The sequence below is a fragment of the Moschus berezovskii genome, chromosome 26 (assembly GCF_049115385.1).
Source record: "Moschus berezovskii isolate FMDL1 chromosome 26, NW_MosBer_1.0, whole genome shotgun sequence".
NCBI lineage: Eukaryota > Metazoa > Chordata > Mammalia > Artiodactyla > Moschidae > Moschus > Moschus berezovskii.
The window spans coordinates 31,417,977-31,435,736 of record NC_142485.1 but is presented as its reverse complement, the minus strand read 5'-3'; the positions used below and the strand labels follow the sequence as shown (position 1 = coordinate 31,435,736).

General features: G+C 42.2%; 1 protein-coding gene across 1 annotated transcript in view; it reads left to right on the top strand.

Moving 5' to 3' along the window:
- WWC2 (WW and C2 domain containing 2) overlaps positions 1-17,760 on the top strand; it is a 152,492-nt gene that overhangs the window by 49,001 nt on the left and 85,731 nt on the right. The window lies entirely within an intron of this gene.

Sequence of the window (17,760 nt, the reverse complement as noted above, 5' to 3'; positions counted from 1 at the left end):
ATAGGCTCATTTGGGTCGTGTTGTAGATCCCACGTGGTATTTGTTTTCTGACTCTCTTCTCTTTGTATTACCATCTGTAGTCGGATGCACTTCCCTGTAGTCTTCTCCCCACTCCCCAATATTTTCACAGTTAGAGGGACTTTCTCTTTTAGGCTATAATTTTGTGTTGAAATAGAGTTGTTTTATAATGTACTAAAAACACTTGAATCACAGTAAGTCAACTTCATGAATAACTGTACTTTATAATGAAATGTTATTATAACCCTTCTCTTCTGTTTCCATATGCCGTATTTATGTGATTCATTTTCCCTATTCAGTCAGATTTTAGAGCTCTTTTTGCCTTCCCCTAAAGTTTCACTATTTCAGTAAGATGTTAAAATCTTCAGCCTGATCCAGCCCTGGTAATTTTTACTCAGGGACTGGAATGAACTAAGGCAGAGCTCATTTTGCACAATTCTGATGTGCACACACATGGTTTCTGTGTTTAACACCAGCCCCACAGCAACAGGGTTCAAGTTGCAGCTTCCAGCACGTATTAACTGTAACTGTGCAAAGTATAAACCTCACTTCCATCTACGATCAATGCCCAGATAACAAATGTGTGCAATTATCAGTGACAAATCGTATTCCTTTTTTCACCTCTGCCACTGATTGTTCGCCGTGCGTCAGTTATTCAGTTCACGCACAGACAACAGAGTGTGCAGCAGTACTGCCTCTTTATTTCCCAGTGATAAACCCCGTGGCATTTTACAAGAATGAATAATTGAAAGAGGGAATTGGGCCAACAAAAAATGAAGGTGCAGCAAAGAAATGAAAAGTGAGCGTGCTGGAAGTGAAATGGGAAGTGATTAGAAAACGTGAAGGTGTGACAGCCAAGCAAGGAGAAGATGAGACCGAGGCCCGCGTGAAGCATATCGAACACATCCTGCGAATGTGGAAACAGGGTGAAGTCCGTTCAGCATCTTTTAGTTTAAACTGTGCTAGGAACTGAAAGTTGCTTTTGGTTGACATGGGGCATTTCCTTATATTTTGGATCAAAGACTGTAATTTTAAATATCCCAGTCAGCTTGATTATCATTCAGGCCAAAGCAGGGAAATTAGTTGCTGCGTTGAAAAAAAAAGTAAAAACGTGGGTAGTGAAGAAGGCATACTCTCTGTAAAGACTGGCTTCATTATTCAGAAGCTGGCATGAATTGATTACTACCAAGCCATCGAGGCCTGGTGTGCTGTGATTCATGAGGTCGCAAAGAGTCAGACACGACTGAGCGACTGAACTGAACTGAAAGCCATCGATGAAACTGTAGCACAGATATGGATGCTGCTGAGAAGTTTGCATCCAGGTCCCAAGGATTAGTTGCTGCAGGTAATGATGATGAAACTCAGATATTAATGTTGATGGGACAGGTTGGAACTTGTGCCATAAAAGATGTCAGGTCTCGACGTGGTTATGAAGGAAGAGGCTAAACACAGAGTAACTGTGTTTACCCTGTTTGCGTTGGGTGACTTTAAATTAAAACCTGTGTGTATCCATCAGTCTGAGAATCTTAGAACATTAAATAGTCCTGAAAAAGCATCTCAACCAGTCATTTAGCACATAAATAAAAGATCATGGGCTATAGTATCATTGTTTCAAAACTCGGATCAATTGTGTTTTTGTCCAGAAGTATGCAAAATAATTTAACTTTTGAAACACAACCCCTACAGTTATATTCTCTCGGGAACTTGCATGAAAATAGCAAAATTTGCTTTTCAGTAGCTTTTGAAGTATGTTATCATAAGTGGACTTTCAGACTGATTATTGATTCTACAACCAGAGATCATGCATTTTCTGGAGCTGAATTTTGGAAGAAATACAAGATGAAGCATGCATTAGAAACAACCAAGCATTACAGTGGAAAGTAACAGTGAGTAATGATGGCAGAAACTTTTGCCACACTGTGAAAATGACATCAGTTCAGTTCAGTCGCTCAGTCGTGTCCGACTCTTTGCGATCCCATGAATCATAGCACGCCAGGCTGACATTGCAGGGTTTAAATCAAATGTAAATAGAGTTATAGAAGGAATAGTTGACAGCAGGAACGTTGACACTGCCTGCATATGAAAGACGAGATGTGTGGCCCTAGGAACTTAGTGAAGGCGAATTTTTTGGCTTAAATGAGGCAAGTGACTATGATGAAAAAGACGAAGACATCCCAGATCAAGTGATGCCACCGAATATCTTAACATTAAAGCAACTCTTGGAGATAATTCACAAAGGATAAAGTGTTACCAGTTGATCCAAACTTAGAAAAGAATGTGGCAGTTTGTCAAGGTATAGAAGAGATTCTCTTTTAGAATCATAAGTTATACCACATGAAGAAGATAAGCCCTGTTCAAACTACTCTTGATTAAGTTTTTTTCACAAATAAACACTTTAATTCTGTTTTAATGTTTCAAATTACAGTGTGAAAGTAAAGCTGCTTAGACGTGTCTGACTCTTTGTGACTCCATGGACTGTAGCCCACCAGGCTCCTCTGCCCATGGGATTCTCCAGGCAAGACTACTAGAGTGGGTTGCTATGTCCTTCAGGGGATCTTCCAGACCCAGGGATCAAACCTGGGTCTCCCACACTGCAAGCAGACTCTTTACCAGCTGAGCCACCAGGGAAGGCCCCAAATTACAGTATACTAAATAATTTAGTAAATTACAGTATACGAAATAAATATTGGAGAAGGCAATAGCACCCCACTCCAGTACTCTTGCCTGGAAAATCCCATGGATGGAGGAGCCTGGTAGGCTGCAATCCATGAGGTCACTAAGAGTCGGACACGACTGAGCGACTTCACTTTCACTTTTCACTTTCATGCATTGGAGAAGGAAATGGCAACCCACTCCAGTGTTCTTGCCTGGAGAATCCCAGGGACGGGGGAGCCTGGTGGGCTTCCGTCTATGGGGTCGCACAGAGTCGGACACTACTGAAGCGACTTAGCGGCAGCAGCAAATAAATATTAGTTTTACCATTTTTTCATTTCCCTATACACTGAGAGCTTTTAATATTTTGTTGAAAAATCCCAAAGGTCCTGAAACGATTGAAGCCTTTTCTCATTAATTATTAAGATTATTTTGCACAATTTTGGCTTTTACATTCATTTTTATGGTCCTACACCACCTCGCAGACCACCTGTACTAACAATAAAAGTTCTTCATCTCCCATTGCCAGCACTGCAGCAACCACTCTCAGCTGTTCTGTTGTCTATGTCTTGCTATATTGTTAGACTCTCCATTGTGTTTCCCATTAGCATGCTACCCATTATTCTATTGGGTTGGCCAAAAAGTTCATTTGGATTTTTCCATAAGATGGTACAGAAAACCCCGAACGAACTTTTTGTTCAAAGCAATACATGATACCTTGTTCTCCCCTACCCTGGCCTTGTTTCTTGTCTGCAGTGTTGGCAAAAGTGTCCTTTTTTTTTCCTTCTTTCTTTTCTTTTTTTTGTGTGTGTGTGTGGGACTTTTAGGTTTTCTGAGTCATAAGGAACAACTCTGCTACTCAACTCTATTACCCAGTTCTTCTCACTTCCCCCTCCCCGTACCATTGCCAAGTCTAGTTAATCTAGTTCAGTGGTTATCTTTGATTCCTAGAGCATGTACTTGGTCCCATCATTAACCCCAAGGTCTCATCAAAGGCCTTTTACACATTTGCCTTTTCAAACAGGTTCCTCGTTCTTTTGTGTTCCAAGAGGCATTGTTATTGCTAGCGTTCAAGTTTTGTTCTTCTCCTATAGAACCTTGGGCTTCCCTTGTGGCTCAGCTGGTAAAGAATCTGCCTGCAATATGGGAGACTGGGGTTTGATTCCTGGGTTGAGAAGATCCCCTGGAGAAAGGAAAGGTTACCCACTCCAGTATTCTGGCCTGGAGAATTCCATGGACTGTATAGTCCATGGAGTCGCAAGGAATCAGACACTAATAAGCGACTTTCACTTCACTTATAGTGCCTTGGCGAGAGGAGATGGCTTAAAGGAAGAGAAGCCCTGGCCCCTAAGAGACTAGCAGCGAGAAACCTTCGGATATCACAGTGATGGGGAGTAGGGAGCAAAGAGGATAGAAGGAAGCAATGAGACCATTTCCCCAGTGAACATAAAGGAGGAACGCTCTGGATGATGAGAGGCAATAAAGACAGTAAAAAGGGACGCAGGCAGGATGAGAGATCAGAAGGCCAGAGTCTTGGGAGACGTGCACTCGATGTCCCGGGGTTATGTTATCCACACCCTGTGTTCCCAGCTCGCCTGGGCTGCAGGACCTGGTGAACTGGAGCTGGAAAGTGTCTCCTCTCAGCTGATGGAAGTGGTCAGAACAGAACAACAGATCCTCCTTCCAGTGATAAAACTTGTCGTACAACAGGGAAAATGCAGAGAGCTTTCTTTACATAAACTCTGGGTTTAAGAGACTTCTGTGATCTGATTTGGGGGCCTAAGCAAGTAAGTAGCCCAAGAGCTCAAGCAGCTGATTTACAATAAATGAACTTTTGGAACCCAACTCTAGTGTAAATTAGAATGTGTTCTGTTTCTTTTATTATTTTGCATTTGATTCTTTGAATTGACCCAAATGACTGGAGGCCTCTTCTGTCTTGACTGTGCTATGGTGTGTAGATTGCCCAAAATTATTAAATTGAATCTAAATGTTTTCAATTTCATGAAGAGATGTTGGGTATTTTCTAGGTCATTGTACAAAAGTGATTTGTGATCTAGCTTATAATTTTATAACATAATTACACATAGAATTGAATTATTGAATAAGGTGGCAAGATTAGTGGGCGTGGTTTGCTATGATGTTACAGGTTGTATTAATTTTAGAAAAAATGAAATTAGTGTTCCAACGGACAAGTGAGCTAAGCCCCTGAATTACTCTATTCAGCTGGGACAGACTCAATTTAACAAAACGGTACTTTTAGAGTTTTTGAGGGTAATGAGAAAATGGAACTGAAATTAAAATTCTCTCATGCCATTTGGACAAAATAATTTCTGTGAGCAGCAATTAGGAAGGTCCATATAAGAAATTCACTTTCTGCTCTAAATTTCATTTAGTAAGACTTCATAATCTTAAACTGCCTATTACTTTACTTGTAAAATATTATAACTTAATGGTAGGTCAGTATCCTCTGTGATTATGTGATTCAACTTTTTTTTTTTTTTTTAAGTAATAGGAAAAGAAAGAAGAGATTGGGAAATGGTCTTCAAAAGACAAAAGTTTGAAGTAAGCTAGAGATTCTGCTTTCTTAAAAATCGAGGCTATTTTAGAAAAGTCTTAAGGCAGTCTGCACTGTTGGAGAAAATCCCTGTGATACATATGACTTTGGAGTAAGTCCTTTCTTGTGGGTATGGGTCCCAGAAGAGCTCTGGTTTAGGCCAGCTTGACCCTAAGCCATATCATGAGGATGCTCCTCAGTGGAGTCAGCCCTCCTTGGTATTCCTTGACCTTGATTGGCTTCTGGGGGCATGGATAGATGTTTTAAAAAAAACCAGGCAAATTATGACTGGCTGGCTGCCAGTTCTGTGTGACAGCCTCCAGTATGGTGACTACCACACCCTCATTACCATAATGATACTTATCCTGACCAATGATGCCCTATAGAAAAGGCACACTGGGGGCATTTCATAAACCAGAAGTACTAATAAGTGTTACTGGGGACTATTGCAGATGTATTGCATGCATGATAAATCACTTCAGTAGTGTCCAACTCTTTGCAACCCCCTGGACTATAGTCAGCCAGGCTCCTCTGTCCATGGGCTTCTCCAGGCAAGAATCCTGGAGTGGGTTGCCATGCCCTCCTCAAAGGGATCTTCCCAACCCGGGGATTGAACTGGCGTCTCTTAGGCCTCCTGCATTGGCAGGTGGGTTCTTTACCACTAGTGCCATCTAGGAAGCCCATTGCAGAGGTATTAACAACTAATAAATGTTAGCCTTATCTCAGCACTATATTCACAAGCTTTACCTCTAATGGACCATCAAGAAACATTTCTTTTGTTCCAGAGTCTCACATATACTGGGTAAACACCCATGGGAGCTCAAACCACGGTCAGGGGTTGGGGGGCGGTGGTCAGGGGTTGGGGGGCGGTGGGCAGGGGTGAAAGGCCTCTCCCAACTTGGAGAGTCAGAGGTACATTTGCATCAAGGCGTGGAAGGGCCTCTCGACGAAGGTTTGGTATGTAGAGAGTGGAAAGCCAAGTTGGTAAGCTTTCTTTTTTTTCCTCCCAAATTCCACTCTGATAACAGCAGAAAAGCATATTTGGCCTGCGTGGCATTACAGGATTTGAGCATTAGAGGTCAGGGACTGGCTCGAGGAGCTGTCGTAGCCAGGCCCCGTCCAGCCTCAGCGGTGGTATCGGAACAAACCGAGGAGTAGGTGAGTTGCTTCTGTGGGTGACGTGTGTTTCATTTTTAGGGAGTACAGCAGTCCTTTTGAAGGCAGTTTAAGGAGTGGGTGTGGAGGGGGTGTGGGGGAAGGAAACCTCAGCAGCACGCTCTTAGAGATTTCCTGTTGTATAAACGCTACATACTTCTCATGCCTTCAGACTCAGCAAACGGGAGCGAAGCCCGTTGGGGCTGAAATTTAATTACTTTTACAAAGAAAGAATGTAGAAACCCTATAGGTAATGAAGGAACTTAAAAAACTGGCACAAAGTGCGAGTTTTAATTTTTCATCCAAACCCTATGTGTGGTGGTTGAAATAGGGGATCATGAAAATACTTGGACAAAAAAATAAGTGCGTTTGATTTTTTTTTTTTTTAATGCTCTGGTTAAATTCGTAAGACTTTCTGTTTTAGCAGAAGTGTCCATCTTTGGGGGGGACATTCTGGACAATAAAGGGCCTGCTTTATTGTGTCCCCGAAGTAACAACGCATTTGTGTGTCTCCAGTGTGCTTGGCGCAGACCCAGAGCACCACTGATACCCTTACACTACACACTTCCTCCTTCTAGTTTCATACTGTGTTAAATTCTCTCTTTCTCTTACTTATGTTTCCTTTGCTTTCCTCCCCCCGCCCATTCCAACTTAGCCTGTTCGATCTATACCAGTAGCTGAAAGAAGCAGCTACTGAAAGATTTTTTTCCCTTTCATTTTCAGAAAATCGGCAGAACTGCGTCAGACCCTTGGGGCAGTTGTGCATCATGGCCTGCGACATTCAGGGCTGAGAGTGATGTTTTCTGTTATGCAGGTGCCGTATCTTCGAATTCATTGCAAGTGTCCTGAGGGGACCACAGTAGGCCTGGTGGTCACAGTGTCTGGATTTAAGACCTGGCTCCTCACTTAGCAGCCCATTCTGGACAGTGCTCTTCGTTTCTGTGAACCATAAAATGTTCGTAAAACGGGAACGCATTGTATTTACTGCACAGGATGTTTTGACACATGGAGGAGCTGGGATACAGGGGTGAAGCAGGCCCGGCTCAGCGTGTGTTTACAGCATGCTTCCGCCGGACCACAGAACCCTTATTCCAATTGCATTGTGCATAGGGCCATCCCTGGGGAAGACGGGTCTGCGGGGTGACCGAGGAGTGTGGCTCTTATCTGTGTGAATGGGGGTGCTGGTTATACAAGGGCCTGTATGGACTTGAAAGAACCTAATGTCTACTGGAATCACACATGCTTAGGAAGAGACTCAATTTATCAAACGTTTGCTGAGCACCCACTATGTGCCAGGCATTGTGGGGAGTCAGACACCAAATCATTTCATGATTCGGACTGTTACACCCATAACTCAAATGCACAGCAGAAATGATCTTTGAAAGGGGATACAAATTTCCAGTGGGATTTGTGTCGATGGAAGGAGAGACATTTCCTGTAGGTGTGCCCTCACATGTCCCTGTGTGTTGGGGGAGCCCCAGTTTATTCCTGATGTCCCGGTGTCCTACAAATTAACATCCGCTGTCACTGTCAGAATTGTCCCAGTTTGGATGATATATGGTCCCCTTAGCTTTGAGGATCAGGTAAAACTTGACACTTTGGAGCTAGAGAGCAGTCCAGGTAAAGATAATACCATGAGCAAAACACATGGGCACTGGGAAGACTTTGGTATTCTTGAGAGAAACATGTTTAGGGACTTCTCTAGTGGTTAAGACTCTTTGCTTGTAATGCAGGGGATTTGGGTTTGATCCCTGGTCACGGAACTAAGGGATCCGTGTGGCACAGCCAAAAGAAAAGAAAAACAGGTTTAGTTTGTAGCTTTGGCAATAAAAAAGGGACTCTGGTGATAACAGTTGGGAAGGTGGGCTGGGGTCTGATTCTGTATGTCCTAAATGCCAGAACACATCCCTTGGATTTTATGTAATTGACACTAGAAGTCAGTGAGCGGCTCTTTCTTTTTTTTTTTAAAGATTTAAAAAGATCCTTGTATTTCCTGCCAGATACAGTGAAGGGCTTTTTAGGGGGCACAAGGGTTTGAAACAGAATTGTTAGGGGTCACTGCCAATAAAGAAGGCAGAGCACCGAAGAATTGATGCCTTTGAATTGTGGTGCTGGAGAAGACTCTTTAGAACCCCTTGGACGGCCAGGAATCAAACAAGTCAATCCTAAAGAAGTCAACCCTGAGTATTCATTGGAAGGACCGATGCTGAAGCTGAAGTTCCACTACTTTGGCCACCTGATGTGAAGAGCTGATTTCATTGGCAAAGCCCCTGAAGCTGGGAAAGATTGAAGGCAAAAAGAGAAGAGAGTAGCAGAGGATGAGATGGTTAGATAGCATCACCAACTCAATGGACATGAATTTGAGCAAGCCCTGCGAGACAGTGGAAGACAGAAGAGTAACAAAGAGATGGACATGACTTAGCGACTGAACAGCAACAACTGCCAATTAAGGATCATTTAGATTTCTGTCTGAATCAGTGGGAAAATAAGGTATGAATTACAACACCCTGAAAGTTTGCAAAATCTAAAATATCATCAAGCTTGAAAGCGTAAATTGACTTTGAGTCTTTGAATCAAACCCCGTTGTTTTATAGTTGAAGAAAGCTAACAATCAAAGAGATTGCTAAGTGTTAGAGCTCTCCCAGCAAGTTATTGGAAAAGACAGGGTCAAACCCAGATGCTCTGATTTTCGGTGTGGTGGGTATTTCGGTTCACGGTAGAGCTGTATCTTGGGAGACTCCACGTTACTTCTGGCGCACACATCTGGGTCTCTGTGTCTTGGCTTAGTTGTGATGGAGTGAGAAACGTCTACTTCAATGTCAAGGATATTGAAGCTTATTTTATTGTCTGGTGCCTAGAAATTCTTTGAAGAAAACAGACATTAAGGACAGATTGTAAAGCCAGTCATCCCCTCTCTGTATGTCACTGAGGGTGAGGGTGCACGCCAGCTGCAGTAGAAATCGTCCAGGACAGAAAGAAGTCTAAAACAAGACTTAGGAGAGTTACCGCTTTCACACATTGAAAAAGGATTTTAAATCATGGCGTGCGTAGCAATACAAGAGTTTTTAAAAAAATTATCTCTTAATTATGAAATATCTTTTTTACAGCATAAAGTATTGTGAAGTCTATATCTTTGTATTTTAAAAAACCTTTGGAAATATTAAAATTAACAAGATTGATCAAACGAATACAAGCTTAGCATCATTGGCACGAAAGAACTTTACATAATCATATTTTTGGTACTTGTAATTAAATGCGTGACTGTAAAGGTGTTTGAGGAAGAAAAGACAGGCGTGTCATATTTTTTATACTTTTTGGAAAGTTAGCTTAGGTTTTTTTATCATCATATTTTCAGATGTCCATCAGAGAATTTCTGAAATACAGTTTTGGAATGACTCTGGTGTACCCAAACGATGGAGTATAAATTTTGATGCATATAAACCCAGGTAGTTATATCACATAGTTTTTGCATTAAAGGAGGTAATTTTGGAGATTCAGTCCTGCGGTAGAGACATGAAGTGTTAAATGTTACAGCTTTCCGTTGTAAACCAGAGGATTACTGAGTATCTGATAGTTGAATACTCAGTATGAATATCAAAATAATATGTTTTCATCCCAGAAATTTTTGAAACCCGATTCTAGCTTACTCTAAACAATCAGGTTGTTGTTCGCCTATGTAAGGAAGTAGCTATCAATAGTTTCTCAGGATACCAATCTGAGCTTCAAAAGAAGAGCCTACTTCAAAAGGCTGATTTTATTTTCTTTGGAAAATGGGTTTTCAAGATACTTAGAGAAGACAGTAGTAGGTTTGTTGGACAAAATGAGCATAAAGCCGCAGCAGAAATAATGATGAGAGGGTGGTTCCAGATGTACAGGCCAGGTGCTTATTCACTTAAAAAAAAAGACAAGAACGTTAGGTGAACAGTTGCTGTGCTGGCCAGAGAGTGATTTCCACTCCCTGGAAAACAGTGGGTTTTCCAGAAAACAGTGGGTCCTCTTTGACACAACATCAGCTTAAAACGTCAGATTTGGGAGGCAGACTGACCCACCACTCTTCCCCAGTCAGCCATTTTTACATATTTAATGGCTTTTCTTGGTATTCACCTCTGTGTTTTTAAAATAACACTTGGATGTGTCTTGATTCTTTAGTTGGTAGATTTGGAGAATTGACTTCCCACTGGGGGTGAGGACTCAGCTCTCCTAGGTGCCTCCCCACGTACACATTCCCCTTCCTTTCACCCTTGGGTATTATTTGTTCTTGTTCAGTCACTCAGTCATGTCCGACTCTTTAGAACGCCATGGACTGCAGCACTCCAGGCTTCCCTGCCCTTCACTGTCTCCCAGAGCTTGCACAAACTCGTGGCCATGGAGTCAGTGATGCCATCCAGCCATCTCGTCCTCTGTCGTCCCCTTCTCCTCCTGCCCTTCATCTTTCCCAGCATCCGGGTCTTTTCCAATGAGTTGGCTCTTCGCATCAGGTGGCCAAAGTATTGGAGCTTCAGCTTCAGCATAAAGTCAGTATTCAGTGTTTACATTCTTTCTGGCTATGTAAATATTGTTTCTGGATGACCAGTCTAGTGTACTACAGTTGAATTTCCTTTGGCTGTCTCTGTAGTTAATCATTCTCTTTTTTTTTCCATTGGCTTACTTTTTTGTGTCCCTGTCACCCATTTACTGCCAAAGTTTCCGTTCAGCACATTTAAGCACAACAGGCATTCTGTCGGTTTCACACCTGCTCCTTCTGTTCTTGGTCTCCAGTTCACCCTGGTGAGCCACGCAAGGGAACTGTTGCACGTATCATCATACACTCATGGGATGTCCATTTTCTAAAAGTTGAAACACTTAAATGTTTGAAACCCATGTCTTCCAGTTTTCTTGATATTCTCTCTCCTTTTGGTGGAGTTGCTTTAGAAAGGAGACCTAGGAGATAAATTTGTTGAGTCTTTGCATCTCAGAAATGCCACATGATTCTGTTCTCATACCTGACAGATATTTTACCTGGGGATGTAACTTCAGATTGGAAATAATTTGTACTGAAAAATGTGAGCATATTTCTCTACTGACTTCTTAGCCTCCAATCTTCTGTTTGAGAAGTCTGATGCCTTTCTTATTCTTTCCTCCAGACCCCTCCCCACCCCGCGTTTTATTGAGAAATGATTGACATGCAGCACTTTTTATCTGTTCAAGGCATACATCATGATAATTTGACTTATATATATGGGTAAAATGATCATCACCATAGGTTCAGCTATCTCACAGATACACTAAAAAGAAAAGGAAGAAAAAAGAAAAAGTTGGCTACTTATGGAGAACTCTTAATATTGACTCTCTTGGCAGCTTCCCTGTATATCGCACAGCAGGGTTCGCCGCCGGCTGTCAGTGGTCATCATGCTCGATGTCACGTCCCTAGCACTCAGTTACCTTATAGTTGGGAGTCTCTGCCTTGGACTATCTTCCTCCAGTTCCCTCTTCCATCACCTGCCTCCCCTGGCCACTGCAAGTCTGATCTCTTTCCTTTACTGAGGGTTTTCTGTTTTGTTGTTTGTTTGTTTGCAGATTCCACAAATAAGTGAGATCATACAGAATTTGTCCTTCTCTGTCTGACTTATTTCACTTAGCCTAAGGCTATGGTTTTTCCCGTGGTCATGTATGGATGTGAGTTGGACTGTGAAGAAAGCTGATCGCCGAAGAATTGATGCTTTTGAACTGTGGTGCTGGAGAAGACTCTTGAGAGTCCTTTGGACTGCAAGGAGATCCAACCAGTCCATTCCAAAGGAGATCGATCCTGGGTGTTCATTCAAGGACTGATGCTAAAGCTGAAATTCCAATACTTTGGCCACCTCATGCGACGAGTTGACTCACTGGAAAAGACTCTGATGCTGGAAGGATTGGGGGCGGGAGAAGAAGGGGACGACAGAGAATGAGATGGCTGGATGGCATCACCGACTCAATGGACGTGAGTTTGAGTGAACTCCGGGAGTTGGTGATGGACAGGGAGGCCTGGCGTGCTGTGATTCATGGGGTCGCAGAGTCGGACACGACTGAGCGACTGAACTGAACTGAATGAACTGAATGACTGGTGATGTTGAGCATCTTTTCCTGTTCCTATTGGCCTTTCCTGTAACATCTTTTGTAAAAAATCTAAAGACCATCCAAAACAATGGTCCTGTGCCCATTTTTTAAATTCGGTTATTTTTTTATTTTGCTGTTGACTTTTAGCTTTGCTTTTAGTTTTAGTTTGCTTTGGATGTTCAGGGTCTTTTGTGGTTCCATATAAATTTTAGGAGTGTATTATTTACTTCTATTTAACAGAAAAGTCATTGTTATCTTGATAGGCATTACACTGAATTTATAGATGACTTTTGGTAATATTGACATTTTAACAATATTAATTCTTCCAATCCATGAAAACAGGATACTTTTCCGTTTATTTCTGTCGTCTTCAATTTCTTTCATCAGTGTCTTATAGTTTTCAGAGTAGAGGTATGTCACTTCTGTAGTTAAATTTATTCCTAGGTATTTTCCTGGTTTTGATGCCATTGTAATTGAGATTGATTGATTTATTTCTTTTTCAGAAATTTGTTGTTAGTGTATAGCCTTTCTCCTGCACTGGCAGTCAGGTTCTTTACCACTAGCACCACCTAGGAAGCCCTCAGTTCAGTTCAGTTCAGTTCAGTCGCTCAGTCGTGTCCAACTCTTTGTGACCCCATGAATCACAGCACGCCAGGCCTCCCTGTCCATCACCAACTCCCGGAGTTCACTCAAACTCATGTCCATCGAGTCGGTGATGCCATCCAGCTATCTCATTCTCTGTCATCCCCTTCTCCTCCTGCCCCCAATCCTTCCCAGCATCAGAGACTTTTCCAATGAGTCAACTCATCGCATGAGGTAGCCAAAGTATTGGAGTTTCAGCTTTAGCATCAGTCCTTCCAATGAACACCCAGGATTGATCTCCTTTAGAACGGACTGGTTGGATCTCCTTGCAGTCCAAGGGACTCTCAAGAGTCTTCTCCAGCACCACAGTTCAAAAGCATCAATCTTTCGGCGATCAGCTTTCTTCACAGTCCAACTCTCACATCCATACATGACCACTGGAAAAACCATAGCCTTGACTAGACGGACCTTTGCTGGCAAAGGGTATCTCTAATTTTCTTGAAGAGATCTCTAGTCTTTCCTATTCTGTTGTTTTCCTCTATTTCTTTGCATTGATCGCTGAGGAAGGCTTTCTTATCTCTCCTTGCTATTCTTTGGAACTCTGCATTCAGATGCTTATATCTTTCCTTTTCTCCTTTGCTTTTCACTTCTCTTCTTTTCATAGCTATTTGTAAGGCCTCCCCAGACAGCCATTTTGCTTTTTTGCATTTCTTTTCCATGGGGATGGTCTTGATCCCTGTCTCCTGTACAATGTCACAAACCTCTGTCCATAGTTCATCAGGCACTCTATCAGATCTAGTCCCTTAAATCTATTTCTCACTTCCACTGTATAATCATAAGGGATTTGATTTAGGTCATATCTGAATGGTCTAGTGGTTTTCCCTACTTTCTTCAATTTAAGTCTGCATGTGGCAATAAGGAGTTCATGATCTGAGCCACAGTCAGCTCCTGGTCTTGTTTTTGCTAACTGTATACAGCTTCTCCATCTTTGGCTGCAAAGAATATAATCAATCTGATTTCAGTGTTGACCATCTGGTGATATCCATGTGTAGAGTCTTCTCTTGTGTTATTGGAAAAGGGTGTTTGCTATGACCAGTGCGTTCTCTTGGCAAAACTCTATTAGCCTTTGCCCTGCTTCATTCCGTGCTCCAAGGCCAAATTTGCCTGTTACTCCAGGTGTTTCTTGACTTCCTACTTTTGCATTCCAGTCCTCTATAATGAAAAGGACATCTTTTTGGGGTGTTAGTTCTAAAAGGTTTTGGATGTCTTCATAGAACCGTTCAACTTCGGCTTCTTCAGCATTACTGGTTGGGGCATAGGCTTGGATTACTGTAATATTGAATGGTTTGCCTTGGAAACGAACAGAGATCATTCTGTCTTTTTTGAGATTGCATCCAAGTACTGCATTTCGGACTCTTTTGTTGACCATGATGGCTACTCCATTTCTTCTAAGGGATTCCTGCCCACTTTAGTAGATATAATGGTCATCTGAGTTAAATTCACCCATTCCAGTCCATTTTAATTCCCTGATTCCTAGAATGTCTTTGTTCACTCTTGCCATCTCCTGTTTGACCACTTCCAATTTGCCTTGATTCATGGACCTAACATTCTAGGTTCCTATGCAATATTGCTCTTTACAGCATCGGACCTTGCTTCTATCATCGGTCACATCCACAACTGGGTATTGGTTTTGCTTTGGCTCCATCCCTTCATTCTTTCTGGAGTTATTTCTCCACTGATCTCCAGTAGCATACTGGGTACCTACCAACCTGGGGAGTTCCTCATTCAGTATCCTATCATTTTGCCTTTTCATATTGTTCATGGGGTTCTCAAGGCAAGAATACTGAAGTGGTTTGCCATTCCCTTCTCCAGTGGATCACATTCTGTCAGACCTCTCCACCATGACCCACCCATCTTGGGTGGCCCCACACAGCATGGTTTAATTTCATTGAATTAGACAAGGCTGTGGTCCCTGTGATCTGATTGACTAGGAAGCCCTAGCCTTTCTGATTCTTTTTTTTTTTTTTTTTTTTTTGGTGACCTAGTTCTTGAAAGTTTTTAGACTCTTCTCATTGCATCTGTGTTCTAAAATAACACATATTGGGCTTTGACATGGGTCTTTTTTTTTTTTAAACAATTCTTCTGGGTGGGCTATTCATAATCAAGAAACCAGTTGTTCAGTTCAGAGAAATTTTCTTGTATTGCATCTTTGATAATGTCATCCCTTTTCATGTGTACTTTGACCTCTCTCTTTCTGGAACTTCCGCTACTCAGATAGTAGACCCCACATTCTCCCCACCCCGTCCCACCAAGACTGGTCCTCTAATTTTTCTATCATTCTCTTTCTATTTGTCTTAGTTTCTGGGAAATTTTCTTAATCTTCTAACTCTTCAATAGATAGGATCACTTCTGCTGTCATATTGTTCAGGTCTTGAAATTCTTTCTCCATATGTTTATTTTTAGACAGTCTGTTATAGCTCTCCGTTTATAGCAAAATGGTAATCGATTAAATTTCCTTCAATTTCTCTGAACAAAGTTCAGATTTTCTCCTGTGCATTAAATTGCATGTCTCATTGTTTTAGTGTATTTGTGTTAGATTCTGCTTTTATTTAAGAGGCCCAGTGTTCTTAACTTTTGCCTTCCGTTCCATTCCGTTCAGTCGCTCAGTCGTATCCGACCCCGTGGACTGTAGCCTACCAGGCTTCTCCGTCCATGGGATTCTCCAGGCAAGAATATTGGAGTGGGTTACCATTTCCTTCTCCAGGGGATCTTCCCGACCCAGGGATCGAACCTGGGTCTCCCACATTGGAGGCAGACGCTTTAACCTCTGAGCCACCAGGGAAGCCCAAAACTTAGAATAGCTAATACCACTCATTCTGGTTCTTCCATTCCTTCTAGGCACGTGAGGGGATTAATTTCCCTGCCTCCAAAAGATGTGTTTTGGCCATGGAATGTGAAGAGTGTGGATGTACATGTAACCCGCACCCACAAGACTGACCGATCACGATCTATCTTATCTAGTATTGTAATGGAGGTGCCAGTCACCCGAGGTATATCTGGGAACCCTGAGCTGTACTGTGGAGGCCAGCTGCCCGGGGGAGTCATCCAGAACCACTTTGAACTTGGCTTGAGTGGGAAATCAGAGTCTGCTGTGTTCAGCCACTGAGACTTTGGTATTGTTTTTTATTATAGCATTCATTACCTGGCCTAACCTGAGCAATACAACTTGGTAAATGTAAGCCCCTCTACCAGGGGTTCTGAGAGCTGAGTAGGGATAGGGTGCCTGTACCAGTTGCCGGAAAGTGCAAAATCTCGGTGGCTGAGTCTTTCTAGAGAGGAAACCTTCAGTTTCACCCACGTTGGGCAAAGGCAGGCTGATTGTCTGGCTACTTCTTAACAGACTTCCGGCCAGCCCTCCACAGCCACACCCAACTCTCCGATGTCCTTGAAGCCGGAATCCCAGACCTTTCAGGGGTTTGCAGCATGAATCAATCAGCTGCCTGGCTCTCCCTTGCCGACTCAGGTTTCCTGTTTCTCCGCTCTGCTACCTCAGTTACCACACGACTTTCCGCCAGCCCAAATTTTGTGGCTCTTGTCCCCAGACTTGCCCTCTGTCCTTCTGTGCTTGATTTTTTAAAATCCCTTTCCTGCAGTTTTCTAGATGGAATGTATTGAATCTATTGTGTTTATTGAAATTTCCTTAATAAGGGATTTTTTTTCCTTAATTTTTTATTATGAAAAATTTGAAATCTGACAATTTATCACCACATTTCCTTTATTCTCTCCTCCCTCTCTGTTTAGATATGTGTGTGTATTGTGTTTATGTTGGGGTTTTGGAGTTTTTTTTGCTATTACATTGGCAAGTAAGTTACAGATATCATGACCCTTCACTATTAACTAGTTCAGCATGCATCTTCCAAGGAAGAAGTATTCTTTTATAAACCATAATACCGATTATTACAACTATGGAAAATTTTTTAAAATCCTGTCATATCATCTAACATGTGTCATCCAACATCTAGTATAACATCTATATATTTAAATTACCCAATAATTCTTTTATCCTGTTTTCTTAATTAAAAATTGGGATCCAGTTGAGATAAACATGGTTTGTTGGTTGTTATTTCTCTCCCTCTCTCTCTCTCTTTTTTTTTAATGTCCCCACCTGGAAGTTTGCAGGATCTTAGCTCCCTGACCAGGGATTGAACTTGTGTTGCCCTGCAGGGAAGCACAGACTCTTAACCCCTGGACTGCCAGGGAAGTCACTCCTCAACGTTTTTTTGTATTTTTTCTTTAAATTAATCTTGAGCAGTACCAACACCTATAGAACTGGATTAATAACTAAAAATGAACCCCTGTTAAGGAGATGCTAGTAACAGTATACAGGAATAGGGCAAACTTTGTAAAGTGGTTTTAATGGTTGGCGTTTCTCACTCAGGTGTCACTAATCGAAAATCTAACCAAGCGATGCTTCGCACCTTGGGTGTGTTAACGTTTTGGGTAATGAAGCAGTCTTGTCTTCGCTGCGATGAAGAACTGTATTTAGAGTCTTCTCAGCCTTCCCGACAGCGGCCTGTGCGCTTGGCCAGCACTCAGCCTCAGGACTTTTGTTTGCTTCGAGCTGAATTTGAGTCTGGGCTCAAAGGGCATTTCTGTTTATGACTAATGGGGGAGCTCCAAAGTTAGTGTAGTTATCAGACATTGCTGACATGCCACACGTCGAATTC